The sequence below is a fragment of the Canis lupus genome, chromosome 36, assembly GCF_011100685.1.
Source record: "Canis lupus familiaris isolate Mischka breed German Shepherd chromosome 36, alternate assembly UU_Cfam_GSD_1.0, whole genome shotgun sequence".
NCBI classification, from domain to species: Eukaryota; Metazoa; Chordata; class Mammalia; order Carnivora; family Canidae; genus Canis; species Canis lupus.
Window position 1 is genome coordinate 20158787 of NC_049257.1, and position 18859 is coordinate 20177645.

Sequence of the window (18859 nt, forward strand, 5' to 3'; positions counted from 1 at the left end):
TCACAATATTTCTCTTATTATTTTGTTTATTTTTTAAGATTTTATCCATTTAATTAATCTCAACACCCAATATGAAGCTCGAAGTCACAATTCCAAGATCAAGACTTGCACACTCCTCCAACTGAGCCAGCCCGTGACCCTATTTTATTTATTTTTGAATGGATATTACATGTCTATGATACAAAATTCAAAAATTGCAAAAGGACATAGGGATAAAGTAAGACTCTCTCACCCTGGCCTCAGGATGCATAGTTCCCTTTCCTGGAGGCAACCACTGTTGGTAGTTCTTAGCTTTTTGGATTTATGTTATGAATATACGGATATATTTCTTTCTCTTTTTTCATTCTTGCACAAAGAGTAGTTTATTCTATCCACTACTCTGCATATATCTTAAGAATTGTCTCAGCGGTTTTGGTGGCTGCATTCAATTGAAAGGATGTAGCATTTTTCATCTAGTCTTCTGTTAATGGACATTTAGGTTGTTTCTCATCTTGTACCATCACAAGCCAACACAGCAATCTAAAACTTTGTGCATGTGCCATTTTTGTGTATGTCAATATATAAAGGATATGTGTATTTATCATTTCAATAGATGTTTCCCATTACCCTCCATGGAGACTGTACTAAATAACATTCCCACCACAAGTGTGCTTCTTTCCTCACTCTAGACAACGCAATGTATGATCACATTTTTATTTTCAACAGTCTGACAGGTTTTAAAAAAATGGTATCTCCTTGTAGTTTTGCATTTTTCTAATTATGAGGGAGGTTGAACATCACTTCATGTGTTTAAGAGCAACATTTACTTTCAAGATTCATTACATAAAAAGGAGTCAATATTTCCTTCTAAATTTGATTAGATTTTTCCCCCCTCAGTGAAAAAAAAAAACCTCCCGTTGGGTTATAACTTATTAATGTCTACCATTTAACTAAATAAATGAATGAAATCAATCACTACAACATCTTAAAATATAAAAGCAAGGTTTTTCCACCTTTTCTGAAAGAATTCAAAAGTTTATGTTTGGATTTATAACAAACATGGAAAGTTTCACTAAAATTATCTATTTGTAAAATTGGAAATCCCCACAATATATAAATCCTTCATTTTAATTGTCTTTTATCTTTCAGTGCCAAAATGCAAAAGATATATATCCCAATGGAAACAAGTGTTTTCCTTTAAAACAATAGCTTCCACATTATTCAGTAATGAAAAAGCAAACTTTTTTTAATTTTTTTTATTTATTTATGATAGTCACAGAGAGAGAGAGAGAGAGAGGCAGAGACACAGGCAGAGGGAGAAGCAGGCTCCATGCACCGGGAGCCCGACGTGGGATTCGATACCGGGTCTCCAGGATCGCGCCCTGGGCCAAAGGCAGGTGCCAAACCGCTGCGCCACCCAGGAATCCCAAAAAAGCAAACTTTTAAGACTAAGAAAATCTTTCCTAATGAATGGTTGTCTTTAGGGACTTTCTAACATGAATGTTGATGAGTAATATAAATATAGCATAAGTTTTAATGCAAAATTTGTAGGTAGAGTTGTTGCTAGTGTTATAATACCACTGTAAATAAGTATTGTAAACAGTAGTGTTTCTCTCTGTTCTGTGTCATTTCAAAGTCAACATTAAATCATTATCTTTCCATCATCGCTATAAGAGTGAATTTTATGAAATAGAACCTAGCACCTGAAATGTGTCAAAAATCATAGTACTTTTCCAGTTTGTATTGATCATATGGAAATCACTTAGTACTTTAGAGTTCTAGATACAAGATATCATTAATATCATTATTTTGGAAAATTAGTCTTTCTACACCCTGCTACCCACCCCACCCCATCAGCTTCATGCAGAAAAAAGAATTCTCTCGAAAGTTATAGATAAGGGGATGTCTATTCATCAGTCTGGCTGGTCACTGGAGTGAAAGATGTCACTGCCAGATCCCCGGATACACTGCATAGTGGCACAGACTCCTGCAATTGAAAGGGAGCCAGATCAAGGAGTCATTTAATCCAGACCTCTCTCTTCTTGCAAGGCTCTGCCTGAAATGTCTAAGACAGATGGTTTGTCCTTAAAATTCACCAGGGACAGAGATTCCACAATATCACTCTGGAGCCTTTTCTAATGTTTAATCACTATTTCTGTCAAGTCAATTTAAGCTCTTTTCTGCTAGTTTTTCCTCTGCAGAGATGGAAAACAGTTGGTCGGCAACCACTTTCTAATCACCTTTCCAGTGCAAAAAGACACTTTCCAAGGTGGCCTTCAACCTTATTTTTTCAAAGTTATATCATTTCTCTTCTAACCATCTTTAATATATCAATATTTTATCTCATTAATCATTTGGATTACTTTTCATTAAACCCTTTCCATTTGTTCTGTATCACTTCAAACTTAGCATTTTAGTAGGTGCTTTAATTGTACTGTGCTTTTATAAATTTTATTTAGTGTAGGACAAGGTAACTACACTTTCATTTATTCACCGACTAAGCTTTTGCTGAGTATTTTTTGCCAGTAAGAAAAAGATAGGCAAATCTACTCTCTTACAATAAGTATTCTAATAGAAGAAATCAAGAATAATTACCAATGGGTCTATAATATAATGTTATACTAAGAATAAAGTGCCTTGTAGTAATTAGAAAAGGACCAGACTACTGTGCTAGAGACCCAACAATAACTAAGTGGTTTGAAGAAGGGGTTTACTTCTTACCTATAATACTCCAGTGTGACTGCTTTGAGTCATCAAGAAGTTCTGCTCCGGGAAGTCATTCAGAGACCCCAGTCCTTCTATCATGTCGCACCATCACACCTCAGGTCATTGTCATTATCTTTATAGTATAAGCTGAGTCACTCTGAGTTCCAGCAACAGAGAGAATGACAGGATAATGGAGCTACCCGAGGCACAGAAGTGGACACATCACTTCCACTCTGTTCAGTGAAGAGAACACAGTTGCAGGGCCACACTTGACAAAGGAGGCTGGGAAGTGTAGCCTAACCACATACCCAGGAAGATGAGAATAACTGTTAGGGGACCAGAGAAGGTTTTGCAAACACTATCAATGTTTCTCCCCAATACCTTTAGATCTCTTTTTACCTCTTTGTGTATTTCTGCTTCCAACAGCAGACAACGGGCTGTGTTTTGGAAGATCCCCTGGGGAAACTGGATCTTTCTGTGCCAACACTGGAGAGTGCTTGTATTTTACTTCCCCCCACTCCACTTCACCCAAGGGGGACTGATGGATGCAGGAATATGAAATATGTCCTTATCCCCTGGTCAGAACAATTCTGAGACGTGACTTTGTTCCAGAGTTTCTATTCAGGCACATGGCAAAGGTATGTTCTATGGGAATTGGCCTGCAATTCATTCTTGCTAAACTCTCTTCCTTTTTCCTGTCCTGCTTTCCACATCCCCTTATTGCTTTCCCCCAGGAGTACTCTCTTAATAAATCACTTGTATATGAATCCTCACCTGATGGCCTGCTTCTAGGAAACCTGATCTAAGACACAAGGTAAAGGGTTAAAGGTGCTGGATCATTTTTAATGGCCTCACACGTAAGATCAAAAGGAATATTTGAACAAATATGAATGACTTAGCTCATAGCTATCACTACTATTATGGAAAAAACAAAATGTATATTTGTGTTGTTTTGCTAGGGTAACATTCGTATATATAAATTCAGCTTTTGTGACGTGGATACCTACAACGTGCTCAAAAAGCGAATGCATTTGGGGGCACCCGGGTGACTCAGTCTGTTAAGCATCCAACTCTTGATAACAGCTCAGGTCTTGATCTCAGGGTAATGAGTTCAAGCCCCACATTGGGTTCCACGCTGGGTATGGCACCTACTTAAAAGACAAAAACTAAATAAAAAACAAAAAAACAAAAAACAAACAAACAAAAAAAGCAAATGCATTTGTATCTTATTCTATAAGTAAGCTTCATAAAAGCAATCTTCTAATTGGATCTTGGAACATAAAGGGAATGCATTTGAGTGAATAGAGGGAATGGGCAACAAATGTGCTCAGTAATAGTCAGCCATGGGTAACCCAAGAGACTCTTAGAACATTTCAGAGTACAGGATGCCAAAGATTCTAAATTACCTAAAATACTGAAAAGTAACATCTTTCTATGGGGCAGATATAGCACAAATAATGTTTTGGACAAGGGTGCTGGGGGAATGGGAGAGAGGACTTTATTTTTTTATTTTTATTTTTTTTTGAGAGAGAGGACTTTAGAAGGAGCAATTGGCATAAGGTTAGCTGATTTAGTTTTGACTCTACTAATTGTAACCATCTATGATTCTTTTTTATGATCCTAATTAATAAATTAACAGAGAAATTTATGTTACACAGTATTTTTACAATAGTATTAAGTATGTAAATATTAGACTTATTTGTATAATGGAGAATTATTAGGTTTTATATGGGTAATTGACTCAGTAAGAATTTTTTTAAATAGGTTTCTAATTTGTAGTATTACCTTTGATAAATACAAAAATCAGGAAATGTAGATGCCACTTAAAGTAAAATTAACCTACATTGAGATTACCATTCTATACATTTTACCCTCAAAGAGCCCTGCAGCCTTCTCTCAAGACACCACTGTGGCTCTGATCAGTTACAATTGTACGTTTATTTTTGTGCGTTTTTGATCATTGTCTGTCTCTCTCACTGAACTATAGATCTCAGAGGGTTGTTTTGAATTACCATTGTATCCTCAGCATCAAATGCAGTGATATGTAATAGGTACTCAAGAAAATTTTGACTGGGGAGGTGGGCGGGGGGTGGGGGTGACTGGGTGACGGGCACTGAGGTGGGCACTTGATGGGACGAGCACTGCGTGTTATTCTATATGTTGGTAAATTGAACACCAATAAAAAATAAATTTATAAAAAAATTTTTGACTGAAAAAAATAATGAATATACACAGAATAATTTATAATAATATAATTAATATAACACAATAATTTATATTAAATTTAAAATAATGTAACCTTTACCACCTAAAGCACATGATAGTATTATTTATTACTCCGTGAATTACCAAATATAGCTAATTCAGATGATTTTTCTCCAAAGAAAGGCAAACAAATTATATCCAGTAGAATGCAATTGATTATTGCTCTTTATATGGATCAGTTTTGCCTCTATATGTAAAAATATTTTAGCTTTCTATATTGCCCACACATGTATGTAGTTCTTTAAGTCCTCATTATAGGGGCACCTGGGTGGCTCAGTGGTCAAGCATCTGACTTTGGCTCAGGGCATCATCCCGGGGTCCTGGGATTGATGGGGCTTGCCTGTGGGGACCCTGCTTCTCCTTCTGCCAGTGTCTCTGGCTCTCTCTCTGCGTGTCTCTCATGAATAAATAAACAAAATATTTTTAAAAATAAAAAAAATTAAAGAAGTACAAAAACAGTACTTATAACAGTGTTATCTTCACAACACTTACTAGTCAGGTTGCAAAGAAATTAGTAAAAGAAGTATTCATATGCATTTTGCTTTTTGTCATTATTATCGATTTGTGTAACCACAAAGTACTAGCACTACGTTGTATCCTTGGAACCCAACCCCAGTTTCCTGGGATTTGCGTACTAGGGAAATATTTTACACAGACCATCCATGTGAATTTTTCAAAAACGGTCTGGTTTTCAGTTAAATTCATTCTTTTCTGTCTCTTTTGTTGTTGTTATTTTGCTCTATTTTATGTGCTTCATAGCAGAAAAATTACTCAACATTGGAAAAGGAGATAGTTCAAGCATTGGAATTTCAACTCCATACGTTTCAAAGAGTGCAAAAGGTTGTATTTCAGGGGGGTACTAAAATTACATATGATTTTTTTCAAACAAATGCCAAGAACTGTATCTGCTAATAAGTTTTGCCCAGCTTGGAAACCAAACTCAGCCACGTAGTATGAGAATGCCAGATATACGACAATAAATATTTTTGGCATAGTTTCAAAGCTACATAATGCCAGACATAGACATGTAAAAGTAATGGCAAGAACTACAAAGATTATAAAAGAAATAAAGTCACAGTTCGTAATTCATATGATTATGTTCAATAGCAGGCTTAGACAGCTTTTCACATAATAAGATCCACATGTAAAAGCATCAGCTTATTTTACTCAGAAAAAGATAACAAATATTAAAATGGCTTTTAAAAGTAAAATTTTGTTGAGAGCTTGTAAATGTAGTTTTGCAAGCTAAAGGAGAGTAGCTTAAATTGGGGTTTTTTGTTTGTTTCTATTTAGATACCCAACCTCTGCTTCCCTTCTGTCACACACAAGAATGAAGTAAAAAAAGAAAATGCAATCTCAAAGACTGGACCGTCTTTTTAATATTGTCACTATAATCAGCATATTAAAACTGGAGTTTAGGGAAAATACCATTCTCTTAAAATTAAATAAATTGGGCACTGCATTTAGAGAAAGGATGGAGGAAATATAGTTGTCAGATGTCAAACCTTAATTTGACTACTGGGTACAGATTATGGGGATCAAAGCCAAAGTGACTAAAACCAGCCAAAGCAATCCCGTTGCATCCTCCATTGCAAGATGAAGAATATCTAAGGCTGGTTCTTAGTGCAGATCTTCTAGCAAATACCTGTGCTACTTGGAGTATTTTATTTTAGACCCAGAGAAACCAAACTAAATTGCATTTGTGGGGGGCTTGATTTCCAGAGATAAAAGCAGCACACTTTCGTGTTTTCCTTCTACTTAATTTATAGATTAGAAATGGTCAGCCATCAGGGTGGGCTAATGAAAAGCAAGACTAGGGGAAATGCTAGTGAAAGAAGAATGGAAGAAACCATAGATTCTGAGATAAACTGTCAGTCCCTTAGGCAAGATAAGCCAGAGCCCCGCAGTGCCAAGAACAACTAGCTCAGGTTTCAGTTCTCAGTCCCGAGCAACTGTGAATTGAGGCTTACTTTTTAAAAAGGAATTTTACCAGGATAGAAAATAATAATTTAGTAGGTGAACCAAAAAATTGTCACATTTTAAGATTTTTTTATTCAATGCAATAAAATATGTTTGTTAGTACCCCAGGTCTATATTGTACTGAATTTGCATTAAAAAAAATTTTTTAAAAAAGCTTTTGTTTCTTTTCCACCCAGGGAAAATGTATCATGTAGGGTAAGTTACATGGCATCTCCTATCTATCAACTATAATGAAAGAAAAAAAATGTTTTGCAGACACATATTTTCCTTAGTTCCAAGTTTTGCACCAAATGTTTAAATACCTTCTAACAACGCAGTGTTTATGTTGAATACTTGTGTGATGCGTTGGTGGTGTTAGACAATTTTACCTAGCCCTGGGTGAAAATGTTTGTTACAAAAAGACACTTTCAGATTGAGTTCGATCTCCATTTGCACATAGATCCCTTTAATGGATGTTGAGAGTTTTGATTTAGAACTTTTAATAGGCTCGTTTACATTTTGCAAATCTCTACCTTTGAAATAAAAATGCAGTGACCCACCCATCTGCAGACAATTAAGACCAGCAGCCAAGTATAAAAGGGTGGAGAACTTTTAATGGGTGTTTATAGATTGGAAGCACCGACCCCCTTTTAAATGAAAGAGGCCTAAGAAGAAATAGTAAGTGTTAAGGATAACCATGAAATTCATTTAACCCCCCAAGCAGAAGATCTGTTATCAAAGAATTGGCTGGACTCTATGCCTTCCAACTTAAGGTTCTTAGCTTAGGTACTTAGCAAAAGTACTCAGAAAAGAAATATCTTATTTAGAAGTGTCTTGATTATAATTTCTTAGCTGCTTTAAGGTCAGAACACAAGCCCACAGGAAGACCAACAGTAAGGTATGTGATATAAAAACAAATATTTCCATAAAATCTTTGCCCTAGCAAAAAGAGAAATTCTTAGTAGGTTCAAGGTGGGAATTTAGGGAATAGTATTTTTTTACAGGAAATACTGGTTAGGCGTTTTATATAGGGGGTTCTGCATTTGTGAAAGGATAATTTGCTCTAAAATATGTGGGCAACCAGCCTAAATTCTCTAATTGAGTAGTTTGCTCATAACCCCAGGCCATTAGGTGAATGTAAACTGTTACAGGCTTAGTAAGAAAATAGTCCCATTAGGATTTTTGTATTTGTATGTGGTTGTGGGTTAGAGTAACTGTTTCCAAAATCATGGATTAATGAAAGGCTCTTTTTTCCGAGTTTGCAAATACCAGCTTTGAAATGCTCAAGCTCAATTTAAGGCAAAGATTCTTTTTTTCGTTGTTGTTGTGTGTCTGTGTGTGTTTTTACAGTTAAAAAATTTTTACAAGATCAAGTCTCAGCTATGAGTTCCATTGTTAGTTATCTAAGGAAAATTAGAGACACTTAATTGACTGGTTGTTAATAAAGGAAAACAGCCATATTTTCTTTGATACTGCCATTTAAATACTTTGCTCATGTCCTCAAAGTCCCCTCATTGGTCCCTGCCAAGAAACTTGACACATGGAAAATGAGTATGACTTTTCGAAATAAAGACCAGCACAGAAATCCAGGTAATGTGCTACGTATGTTTCATTCGGTACTTGTGCTGCACAGAAGCTCGTATTTTTGTGAAGGAGAAGACAACTTTATGCGCTGCTTCTTGCAGCCGGTGTTGGGCTCCTCTCTCCTCCTTGATCTTTTCAGCTAAGGTCTATTTTCTTTCCTATTCCCCAAGTCCTGTTTCCATGCTATCATCATGTTACCATGTTATCATCACATTGTTTCTTACAAAGCATAGTTTACTGGTATGTCTGAGAGCAGGGCAAGGAAGGAACCCCAAATAGACTATGTGATATTTCTTCAAATCAATAACTGTAAATGCAGAAGAAATTCAGCCAGAGGAGGAAAATATCTGATAAATGTAATAGACATATTCAAAATTAGGATAATTCATGTGTCTTTTGTCTGTCTCCTTTTCCCTGCTGAAATTGGCTTTACTACTAATAAGGTTGTGGGTAGTGGCATTATATCAAGTTTTCTTTTAAAAACTGAATTACACAAGCACATTTCTTAGCAATACAATAACAAAATCACAGTTAGAGCCCAACACCGATCTCTTACACCACTTGGGGCAGCGCTTGGCATTTTCATAGGCTGTTTAACTTTTTACCCTGTCAGGTTTCCTTTTTTCGGTTTTAAAATTTCCTATTTTAAAATAAAACATAACAGTACAGCAATAACACAAATATATATTCTCCTAAATAATCTAGTTGAAAAATCAGAATAATGTGATATGGAAGGTAATACTTTTTTAAAAACTTTTTAAAGAAGATACTACAGCAAAATTGTTTTGAAATGGTGTGTTGTGAGAAATGGGAAATTAAACTCACATATACAGCAGTATGTGAAAAAAGAAGAGATTTTAAGAGGGCATTGCTTTACTGTGAAGGTCTGTCTAAATTCCATGCCTTGAAAGAATGTACAAAAGAGTTCCAGAAGAGTTTGATAGTTTTGAATAGCTTTCCTAAAAACACTCTATAAAATATAACAAAGAGATTGTATTTATTATCTTCCTTGGATTGAGATTGGAGCTATAATACTTAAATACAAATTTTGGAGATTTGCTAAAAGGACTGACGATAAAGGAAATACAAATTGATCCTGGTAACAACCAAATGAAGAAAAAGAAATTAGCTTCAAAATTCTTCCCTTAATTTCTCACTGTCAAAAATAATAATACTGTAGAAAGGAGACGCAGTGATTCATAAGATTCTTTCATATGCCACTTTTTTTAAGATTTTATTTTTTAAGCAATCTCTATTAAACACTGGGGCTCGAACTTACAATCCCGAGACTAAGAGTTGCACGCTCTACTGACTGAGCCAGCCAGACGCCCCTCATATATACCACTTTACCACTATTTTTAATACCAGCATAACTGAATTATGTTAAGAAGCAAAATGAAGATACATGTTTTGTGAAGAACAATCCCACTTGAAGTGACTAAAAGACACAGAAAAATGTCAATGATAGTTGACCTAACAGAGAAAGAAAAATCCATAAATATAAACATAAAATCAGAATCTGTCTGCATGTAAAGATGCTCCAAGAGGATCCTAGATGACCCCTCAGAAAAGATATAGGTGGAATTCTTAATGAATAACTGTCCTTTCTTAGTTCCATCTGGCACATACAATACCTTTAATAAACATTTTTTAGGTGAATGAGAAAGAAAGAAGAAAAGCAAGCCTGTTATGACACAACATCTATTCCGTGAGAAAGAAAATAATCTGTCTAAATACTCGCTTTTTCGAGTTTACTAAAATATGGTTTAAAATAGGTTTCTGGTAGATACTTGTTGAAGTTGGGTGAGAGGATTCCATTATAGCATTCTCTCTTTGGTGGATGTTTGATATTTTCCATAATAAACATTTAAAAAGTGACAAAGTGGACTCCACAAGTTTTAGAGTTTAGATAAATCGTCATTTGCCAAATTCGTATTTAGTATTCAAAACTTGGAGATTATTGTGGAATTTCTTCTCTAGGAAAAATGTGTTGGGGAGAGAAATAACAACGTGGCATATGCTCTGTCTAGTGACAATGAAACAAGAAGGCAGAAATGAGGCAGAAAGGGGAGTCGGAAGGGAGGGGCAAGGCTGCCTTTTTAAGTGTGATGGCTATTTTAACATTACAAGACTTTGTTCTTCTGATGCTTCACCACCTCATTAACCTATGTGTCATCCTGAAGTATTTTTGCCATGCTCTGATGATTAGAGACTCACTTGCTAACAACACAACATTTCAAATACGAGCTCTTCCCCGGAGTCGTGGTGAATTAATTTTCAATTAGTTTTCATTAATGAACTTCATTTTTATGGGTCTAATTGCTGTCCCGGCTTTGAGAAATTCAGCAAGCTCTTTGGTGAGTGGGAGAGAGACAGCTAGAGGGAGTCAGGAATATCCTGTGCCCTTTCCACAAGACCTTAGTTCAATCATTGTCCAAAACAAACAAAAAATTATGTCTAAATTATAAATCAAACACATACCAAGAGAACCCATGAATCTTTTCTGGAGTCTTCAGAAGTACATTTTACTGCTAGCTGCACCTGGTGTTCATCTTGTACCCCGAAACCAGGCTCCAGAAGGGAAAATCTCAGATGCAACTAGAAAAAAGGCTCTGGGCGCATCCCTCTGTCTATGCCTTAGATTCCTCTCAGGGAAAAGGCTTATCCAGATTGTCCAGATCCAAACAATAGGAGGCTATAACAGCGGGCAAATAATTACAAATACATTTAATACGGAAAGACAAACTACATAGTAAAGCCAATGTTCCTGGGTTGCTAACGATGGACTAGGAGCCTGGGTAACATGCCCACAAACCAAAACTCTAGCAGCTTCTCAGGAAAAGTGTGATGATGCTTTTGTGCCAAAAGACAATAAGGTTTCTATGCTCTTTCCATTTCCATTTTAAAAACCTACAACTAAGAGCCATGAGATACTCACCACCCACAGCCTAAGACTTTGCCTTTATAAAATTTAATAAACATTTTTCTTCCTCGTGATTTTTCCATGAAAAACTAAGTTTGTTGAGAGCTTAATCCTTTGGTGTTCGCTCATGAAGAGGCACATATTTTAAAGTACACTGTGATTTTAGAATTATAAAGAAAGCATTTAATTCCATCTTGTTACTCTGAACTCAAAAATAAATAAAACTTGGGGCGCCGGGCTGGCTCTGTCAGTAGAGCATGCAACTCTTGATCTCCGGGTTATGGGATCAAGCTCCACACTGGGGGTAGAGATGACTTTATAAATAAAATCTTGGGGTTCCTGGGTGGCTCAGTCAATTAAGCATCTGCTTTAGGCTCAGATCATGATCCCAGGATGCTGGGATCGAGCCCTGCCTCAGGCTCCCTGCTCAGCGGGGAGTCTGCTTCTTCCTCTCCCTTTGCCTGTCTTTCTGCCTATTTGTGCTGGCTCTCCCTCTCTCTCTGTGGGGCAAATAAAGAAATCTTTAAAAAATTAAATAAAATCCTTAAAAAAAAATAAAGCCTATTTATTAGTTAATGCTGTTAATTCCTCCCTTCACGCAGAATGATTATTTCAGCTTTCTTTCCATAGGTATTTATTGAGTGCTGATTCATTCATAATACTTTGGGATCTTTGGGATCCCTGGGTGGCTCAGCGGTTGAGCGCCTGCCTTTGGCCCAGGGCGTGATCCTGGAGACCTGGGATCAAGTCCCACATCAGGCTCCTTGCACGGAGCCTCCTTCTCCCACTGCCTGCATCTCTGCCTCTCTCTCTCTGTGTCTCTCATGAATAAATAAATAAAATCTTTAAAAAAATATTGAGATCTTCAAGATCATATCCAAAACAAAACAAAAGCAAAAAACGAGAAGATGGGATCCTGTTCTGGTGAAAGTATAAAGTAGTTGAATGATGAAAGAGGAATACACGAAACTATAGAAGAGTAACAAAATAGCCAATAAATAAGTACAAAACAATGCAGTAGAAAGTATAAGGGGAAGTGCCCACAGCATGTAAAATAAAGCAAATTATTATGGCCATGAAACTTAGCTGGTATTTTATTGTCTTTATTTACTTTCTTCATCAGAAACTGTTTCTCTGCATTGCTGATCATTTATTGTGAAAACAAACTCAGATTTCTATTCTTTTTTAAAAAGTGGTATCAGGGCGCCTGGTTGGCTCATTTGGTAGAGCATGCAACTCTTGATCCCAGGGCTGTAATTTCAAGCCCCATTTGGGCGTAGAGATTACTCAAAAATAAATAAATAAATAGATAAATAAATACAAAAATCTAAAAAAGTAATAAAAAAATAAATGAGTGGTATCTTCTAGACATAAGCATTTCCTGGCATTCAGTTTTTTGCCCACCGAGAGGTATAAAAATAAAATTGGAGATTTTCTGTGGTGATGTAAAGACAATGACTTCCACAAATATCAGCAGAAACTAGAAATGTGAAATACTTTCCTATGTAAGTCACTTTTAAAGATCTGGAACATCACAGTACAAATTAGAATTCAATCTGTAAAAATAGGAAAAGAATGATAGATAATAAAACTGAATTCGTCATGTACAGGAACAAAACAAGCCCTCAAAAGAAATAAGTGGCCCTTTAGTTAATGTGATGAATTAAGGACAATTTGTCAAAACATTTAGAAATGCTTAATATTCAATAAATTTATGTATTTTTAACAAAATATTGCCTAACTGGTTACGATTTAAGATCTGGAGGCTGACACTGGTGTAGGAGAAAGAGTTCAGATTTTAGAGTTAGACCTGAATTAATCCCATTTCTGACATTTATGAACAGATGCTTGGGCAAGTTTCTTAACCTCTCTGAGCCTCGGTTTCATTATTGGTAAAGTACAATTAATAATAATGCCTACATTAGAAAGATTTTTGTGAGGTTTAATTGGGATAACATATAAAAGGTTTTGCATGTGGTAAGCACTCAATAAAAATGAACTATTGCTATGATATATACTCAAGTAAACATTTGGCAGCAAGAAAGGCTCTAGGAGAATGAGGAGTTACCTTAAAAGTTATCCCAGTGGAGTATATAAAATATTTTTATTGAAAACCACTAATAAATTTGGATAGCTAATCAATGAGAATGATATGACTGCCATTACTTAAGCCGCCTTATGGTCAATTCAAATCATTGATGACATGTCCTCAGTTTCCAAATCTCAACTTCTGGCACAAAAATCAAATATTTAATACCAATTTGCCTTCATAATTCCACAGACACACCAGATAATTGGGTTCTACCTTTTGTCCTAAACTCTCCTGAGTTAAAAATCAACAAACAATAATATACGTGTCCTATGTCTTCCCGTGAATAAAACATAAGTGGACCTATGTGGTTTTATTAGGTCAGTTGGGAAAATCAACTCCTCTGCAGCCATGCACCTGTTTTCTGCATGTTCTAATATGGGAAATGTCAACCCCCTTAAACGAAACACTGAAGCTAGACCCTAAGTACATTTTCCGAAACTCATCACAATAATGCTATTACATGATACATGTTTTTCCAAAACATTGAAGGACTTTTTCAGGATTCCATAGTCTTACTCATAATGTTCTTATAAGGTGGATGATTTTTATGACTTTAATCTTTTGTAGACATAACTGCACCATAGTAGCTGGAAGTCAAACAGCATTACCATAAAAAGACAATGAGAGAGAACTGAGTAAAACTGTAATTCTGACTATGCAAGACACTTTTAAAAATAAGACATTTTACCCGTAGTAGAACAATAGAATGTTCCTGCCCTCATCTTAGCCTTATAAAATGTTAATTATTTTGTTTTTGGTTTTTTTTGGAATAGTAAGATATGTACAGAGTTTCAACAATTTTAAAGCTCAAAAGGATATGCTCCCCTCGCTGACCTCAGAAAGTTGGAGGCACTATGCAATCATACAGATTATAAATGGAATTTTACAGTGATTTTCCCTGATATACAGACGATAGATGACAGATACATAAGTAGAATTTACTTCTGACTTAATAATGTAGCGTATATTATGTTACATATTGCATCTTATATTATAATATTAGTTAATAATGTAGTATATTAAATCAGATGTAAACCAAGAAATAGAAGTTACTACAAGTATTTTGTGACTTTGAGTTTTGAAGAAACTAACATAAAAGTCTATATTGTACTATAAAAAGACCATTAGGAAAAGTTATGAAAACCATTTCACTAAAGGTGCTATTTACAAAAAGTCAAAGGAGAATTGAAGAAAATACCGAAAGCTCCTATCTGGCCGGACCCAAATAACCAGAATTCTTTGTAGTCATAGACAGTGATTACTTACGCTTCTGTAGATGGCCCTATGACTCTGCAAGATGAAAGTGCCTTCTGAAGCACAAAGCGATACAACCGTTTGCATTAGTCTTGGTATTAAAGTCACCTTATTATATTCTATTTCCTTGAAATGTGTGACCCAGAAGGAAACGTTTTATATGCATGGTAGTTGTTCTGCTACCCAGAATATTATATTAGTCATAATATTTCACTATCCTTAAATTCTTTAAAAGGAGGGAGTTTCCTTTAAATTTAACACAGAAATAAAAGGACGTGTGGCGAGATGATTTTTACCTATACAGCGTTATAAGACTTTCATTTGTCCTCATTCTTGACTGCATTATTATTAATATTGCCTTAGAGTATACTGAGCCATTTTATCCTTTTGTTGTTGTTGTTCCTAATAAATATCATTGCATACTATCAGACATTCAGATAGATTTTGATTCCAAAACCACAGTATCTTAAATGCATATAAATGTATTTCGAATGATTAAAGTGCAGCTATTAAGATATTTTCTACAAGGAAAAAATACTTTAAGTAAATGCAAGTAATTGTGCTGAGATATCGTAAACATTGAACATTTATGGTACTCAGTTTTATAAGTTAACAATTGAATACCATTTATTGGGTGTTTTTTTTTTTTTACATACTGTCTTCAGAGCTAGTTACCTCCATTTTTTACACCCATTTTAATAATTATGCATTGTACGTGGTTTGAATAATCACCTTAAAATGCGTCTCTCTGAATCTAGTTTGGAAAGTAAATTATTAACACAGGACACTGTTTTTAGAGGTTCCCACTGAAAATTTAAAAAGTGCTTTCTGAAAAAAATAAAAAAATAAAATAAATAAAATAATAAAAAGTGCTTTCTGTAGGCTTTGCTTTGAGTTTTTAAACTGTTTCTAGCATAGTATATGGTTCCATTATTAACTATTAAATTTTTAAATATTTATATGTGTCAACATTAAAGCTATTTGTTTTGACAGACAGTGAAACCAAAGGAAGCGAGGAAATGCACAATTAGATACTGCACAAGAAGGACACCGTTATCATCCGACCCTCGGACACCACACGGTATGTTAAGAGAGCCATGAAAACAGCATTCCGTTGTGTTACAGTGACATATGGTAGCCTTTCAAAATTAACAGAGTATTTTGCTGCCTAAAGGCTTGTACTGCATTCTTACTAGTTGCAGGGTAGAGGGTTAGTTGTTTGTTTGGGGGGTTTTTGGGCTGGTTTGTTTTTCGCGGGAGGGGCACTTAAAATGCCTTCTGTGTTTTGATAAGTACTTTTGAGAGTTTATGAAGCATTAATCTCTTTTAGATCTGTGATTCTGGTTAAGAAAACACATTTCTTTTGTTTTCTTCACAGCTCTCTCCTCTGTGTTGATTGGGATAGCTTCTCTTCCTCTCGGCCAAACTGCATTTTTTAAAAGATGTTTTGTTGTTTGTTTGGCTTTTTAGAGATTTTATTTATTTATTCATGAGAGACCCAGAGAGAGAGGCAGAGACACAGGCTGAGGGAGAAGCAGGCTCCATGTGGGGAGCCTGATGCAGGACTTGATCCCAGGACCCTGGGATCACGACCTAAACCGAAGGCAGACGCTCAACCACTGAGCCACCCAGGCATCCCAAAAGATGTTTTTAAAATATATCAGGGAATCTCTAAACCTGTTTGGTTATGATATTGGTTGCTCATGCCTGATCTAACAGGCTCTGAGTTCTCCTTGATCTTTCACAAGTGCAGCCTCGTCCCCAGTTTTCTTTAAGACATCCAGGGTTAGCTCTGCCTCCACACACCCTTTTTTTTTAATTTTTTTTTATTTTTTATTGGTGTTCAATTTACTAACATACAGAATAACCCCCAGTGCCCGTCACCCATTCACTCCCACCCCCCGCCCTCCTCCCCTTCTACCACCCCTAGTTCGTTTCCCAGAGTTAGCAGTCTCCGCACACCCTTGATACCCACGATGTAACTAGAGTCATCCTCACTTAACTTCAGCTTTGTAAAATATTCAGTTTATGCCCTAGAATGTGCTCACTATATAAATAAGATTTCAATATGTTTCCAAAATATGGAATGTTTTTCTAAACCATAAGGAAGAACGTAGACTCTCATCTCAAACTTCACATAGGTCTCTATGTGGCACTGTTTTCAAAACAAAATGAAGGTTTTTAGAGTCGTATAAACTCAACCTCACTGTCCATGTATACACTTTCTAAATATTAATTAGGATAGTCCGTGGCTTCGATAAACTGGGGTGGAGACTCCTCCAAATCTCCAACCACTATCATCTGGGTCTCAAGCATCTATTGGCCATTTGTCCTACCAGATATCAAATTTCTTTTTTGAGAGCGTTATATTTATTTTTTTAATTTTTATTTATTTATGATAGTCACAGATTGAGAGAGAGAGAGGCAGAGACATAGGCAGAGGGAGAAGCAGGCTCCATGCACCAGGAGCCCGACGTGGGATTCGATCCCGGGTCTCCAGGATCGCGCCCTGGGCCAAAGGCAGGCGCCAAACCGCTGCACCACCCAGGGGTCCCCAGGGTGTTATATTTAGATTTCTGGAAGAGGGGGGAGGAATACTTAGTCCTATGCCCCTAACTTACCCCCCAAAGGGATCAAAGGCCAGTACATATTTTGAGGTCAATTACTCTGCCTCTTTGGTTTAGAGGGACCTTAGTTATGCAATCTTCGAGACACAAAAGGTAAAAGAATTTTCCTGCACCCAAAAATCACTGACACCACACAGGGAGAGATTCCAGCCCTGCTGAATTCCTTCATCACATGGTGTAACAGGACAAGTACAGACACAAGTTCACCAGGCAGAGGATGGCTGGAGTGTTGTCAGTCGCCGGTAGCTGACTTTCTCCTCCTGGAACCAGGAGGAAGACTCAGTCATAGCATGTTTAAGAATGCAGGCCCTGGGTTTGGGTAGTCTGGGTTCAAATTTCACACATTGCTAGCTGTATGATTTTGAGCAAGTTAATTAAGCTTAACTTTCTCCTCTATAAAATAGAGTTAATGACCACATCTACTTGATAGAGCTTCAGTGTCATAATGCATGTAAAGTACCTAGTGCGTGGTGAGCACAGAGTAAATGTTGGTTATTATCCTTTCATTCATTCATTGAACAAACACTGAACACCTACTGACAAGCATTTTATGGATGGAGAACTGGGGCACAAAAATCTTGGGCAGTTATCCAAAGTTATTGTCGAAATAACAGTGGGACGCAGATGTCCTAATGTCAATTTTTATCTCACGAGGCTAAGCTGGCTCTCTTAATGGGATATTAAAAACCCAACCTAGATTTGGGAAACATCCAGGAGCTTCTCTAAAGATGAAACATTTTAATGAAAAGCTAATTTCTTGTTTTGGTTTTGTGTAGGATGGAATGATTTCAAACATGTCTATAGAGTTATCATGAGCAGAACAAAAGAAGACTAAGATATGAAGGTGACCCATTAAAAAAATGTCAACAGAGGACACCTGGGTGGCTCAGGGCGTGATCCTGGAGTCCTGGAATCGAGTTCCACATCAGGCACCCTACATGGAGCCTGCTTCTCCCTCTGTGTCTCTACCTCTCTCTGTGTCTCTCATGAATGAATAAATAAAATCTAAAAAAAAAAAAAAATGCCAACAGATTCTTAAACCATACAAAAATCCATCTCAGGGGCAGCCCACTGGCTCAGCTGTTTAGCGCTGCCTTCAGCCCAGGGCCTGATCCTGGAGACCAGGGATCAAGTCCCACATCAGGCTCCCTGCATGGAGCCTGCTTCTCCCTCTGCCTATGTCTCTGCCTCTCTCTGTGTCTCTCATAAATAAATATAATCTTAAAAAAAAAAATCCATCTCACTGCTTTACCTGTGTCTTGCACATTCTAGAAAATATGTCTTGTAAAGTAAGGACCCATTATTTTTATTTCTTTAACTGTATGTATTGTCTTTATTTCTTCATATAATGAGATTCTTATAAATTTTAATCGATACTATTAATAACATAGAAAATTATCAATAAGGACAAACAATGGATGAGATGCAGAAAAGGAAGGTGTCCTTTTCAATTGATGATTTATTTTCCCA

At 36.3% G+C, this 18859-nt stretch overlaps 1 long non-coding RNA gene across 1 annotated transcript; it reads left to right on the forward strand.

Moving 5' to 3' along the window:
* The first annotated feature begins 1769 nt into the window (after positions 1-1769).
* On the forward strand, positions 1770-18377 carry LOC111094290. The gene is made up of 3 exons (XR_005384502.1): positions 1770-3323; positions 15756-15843; positions 18166-18377. It is a non-coding gene; the product is annotated as an uncharacterized LOC111094290 (long non-coding RNA).
* The last annotated feature ends 482 nt before the right edge of the window (positions 18378-18859 follow it).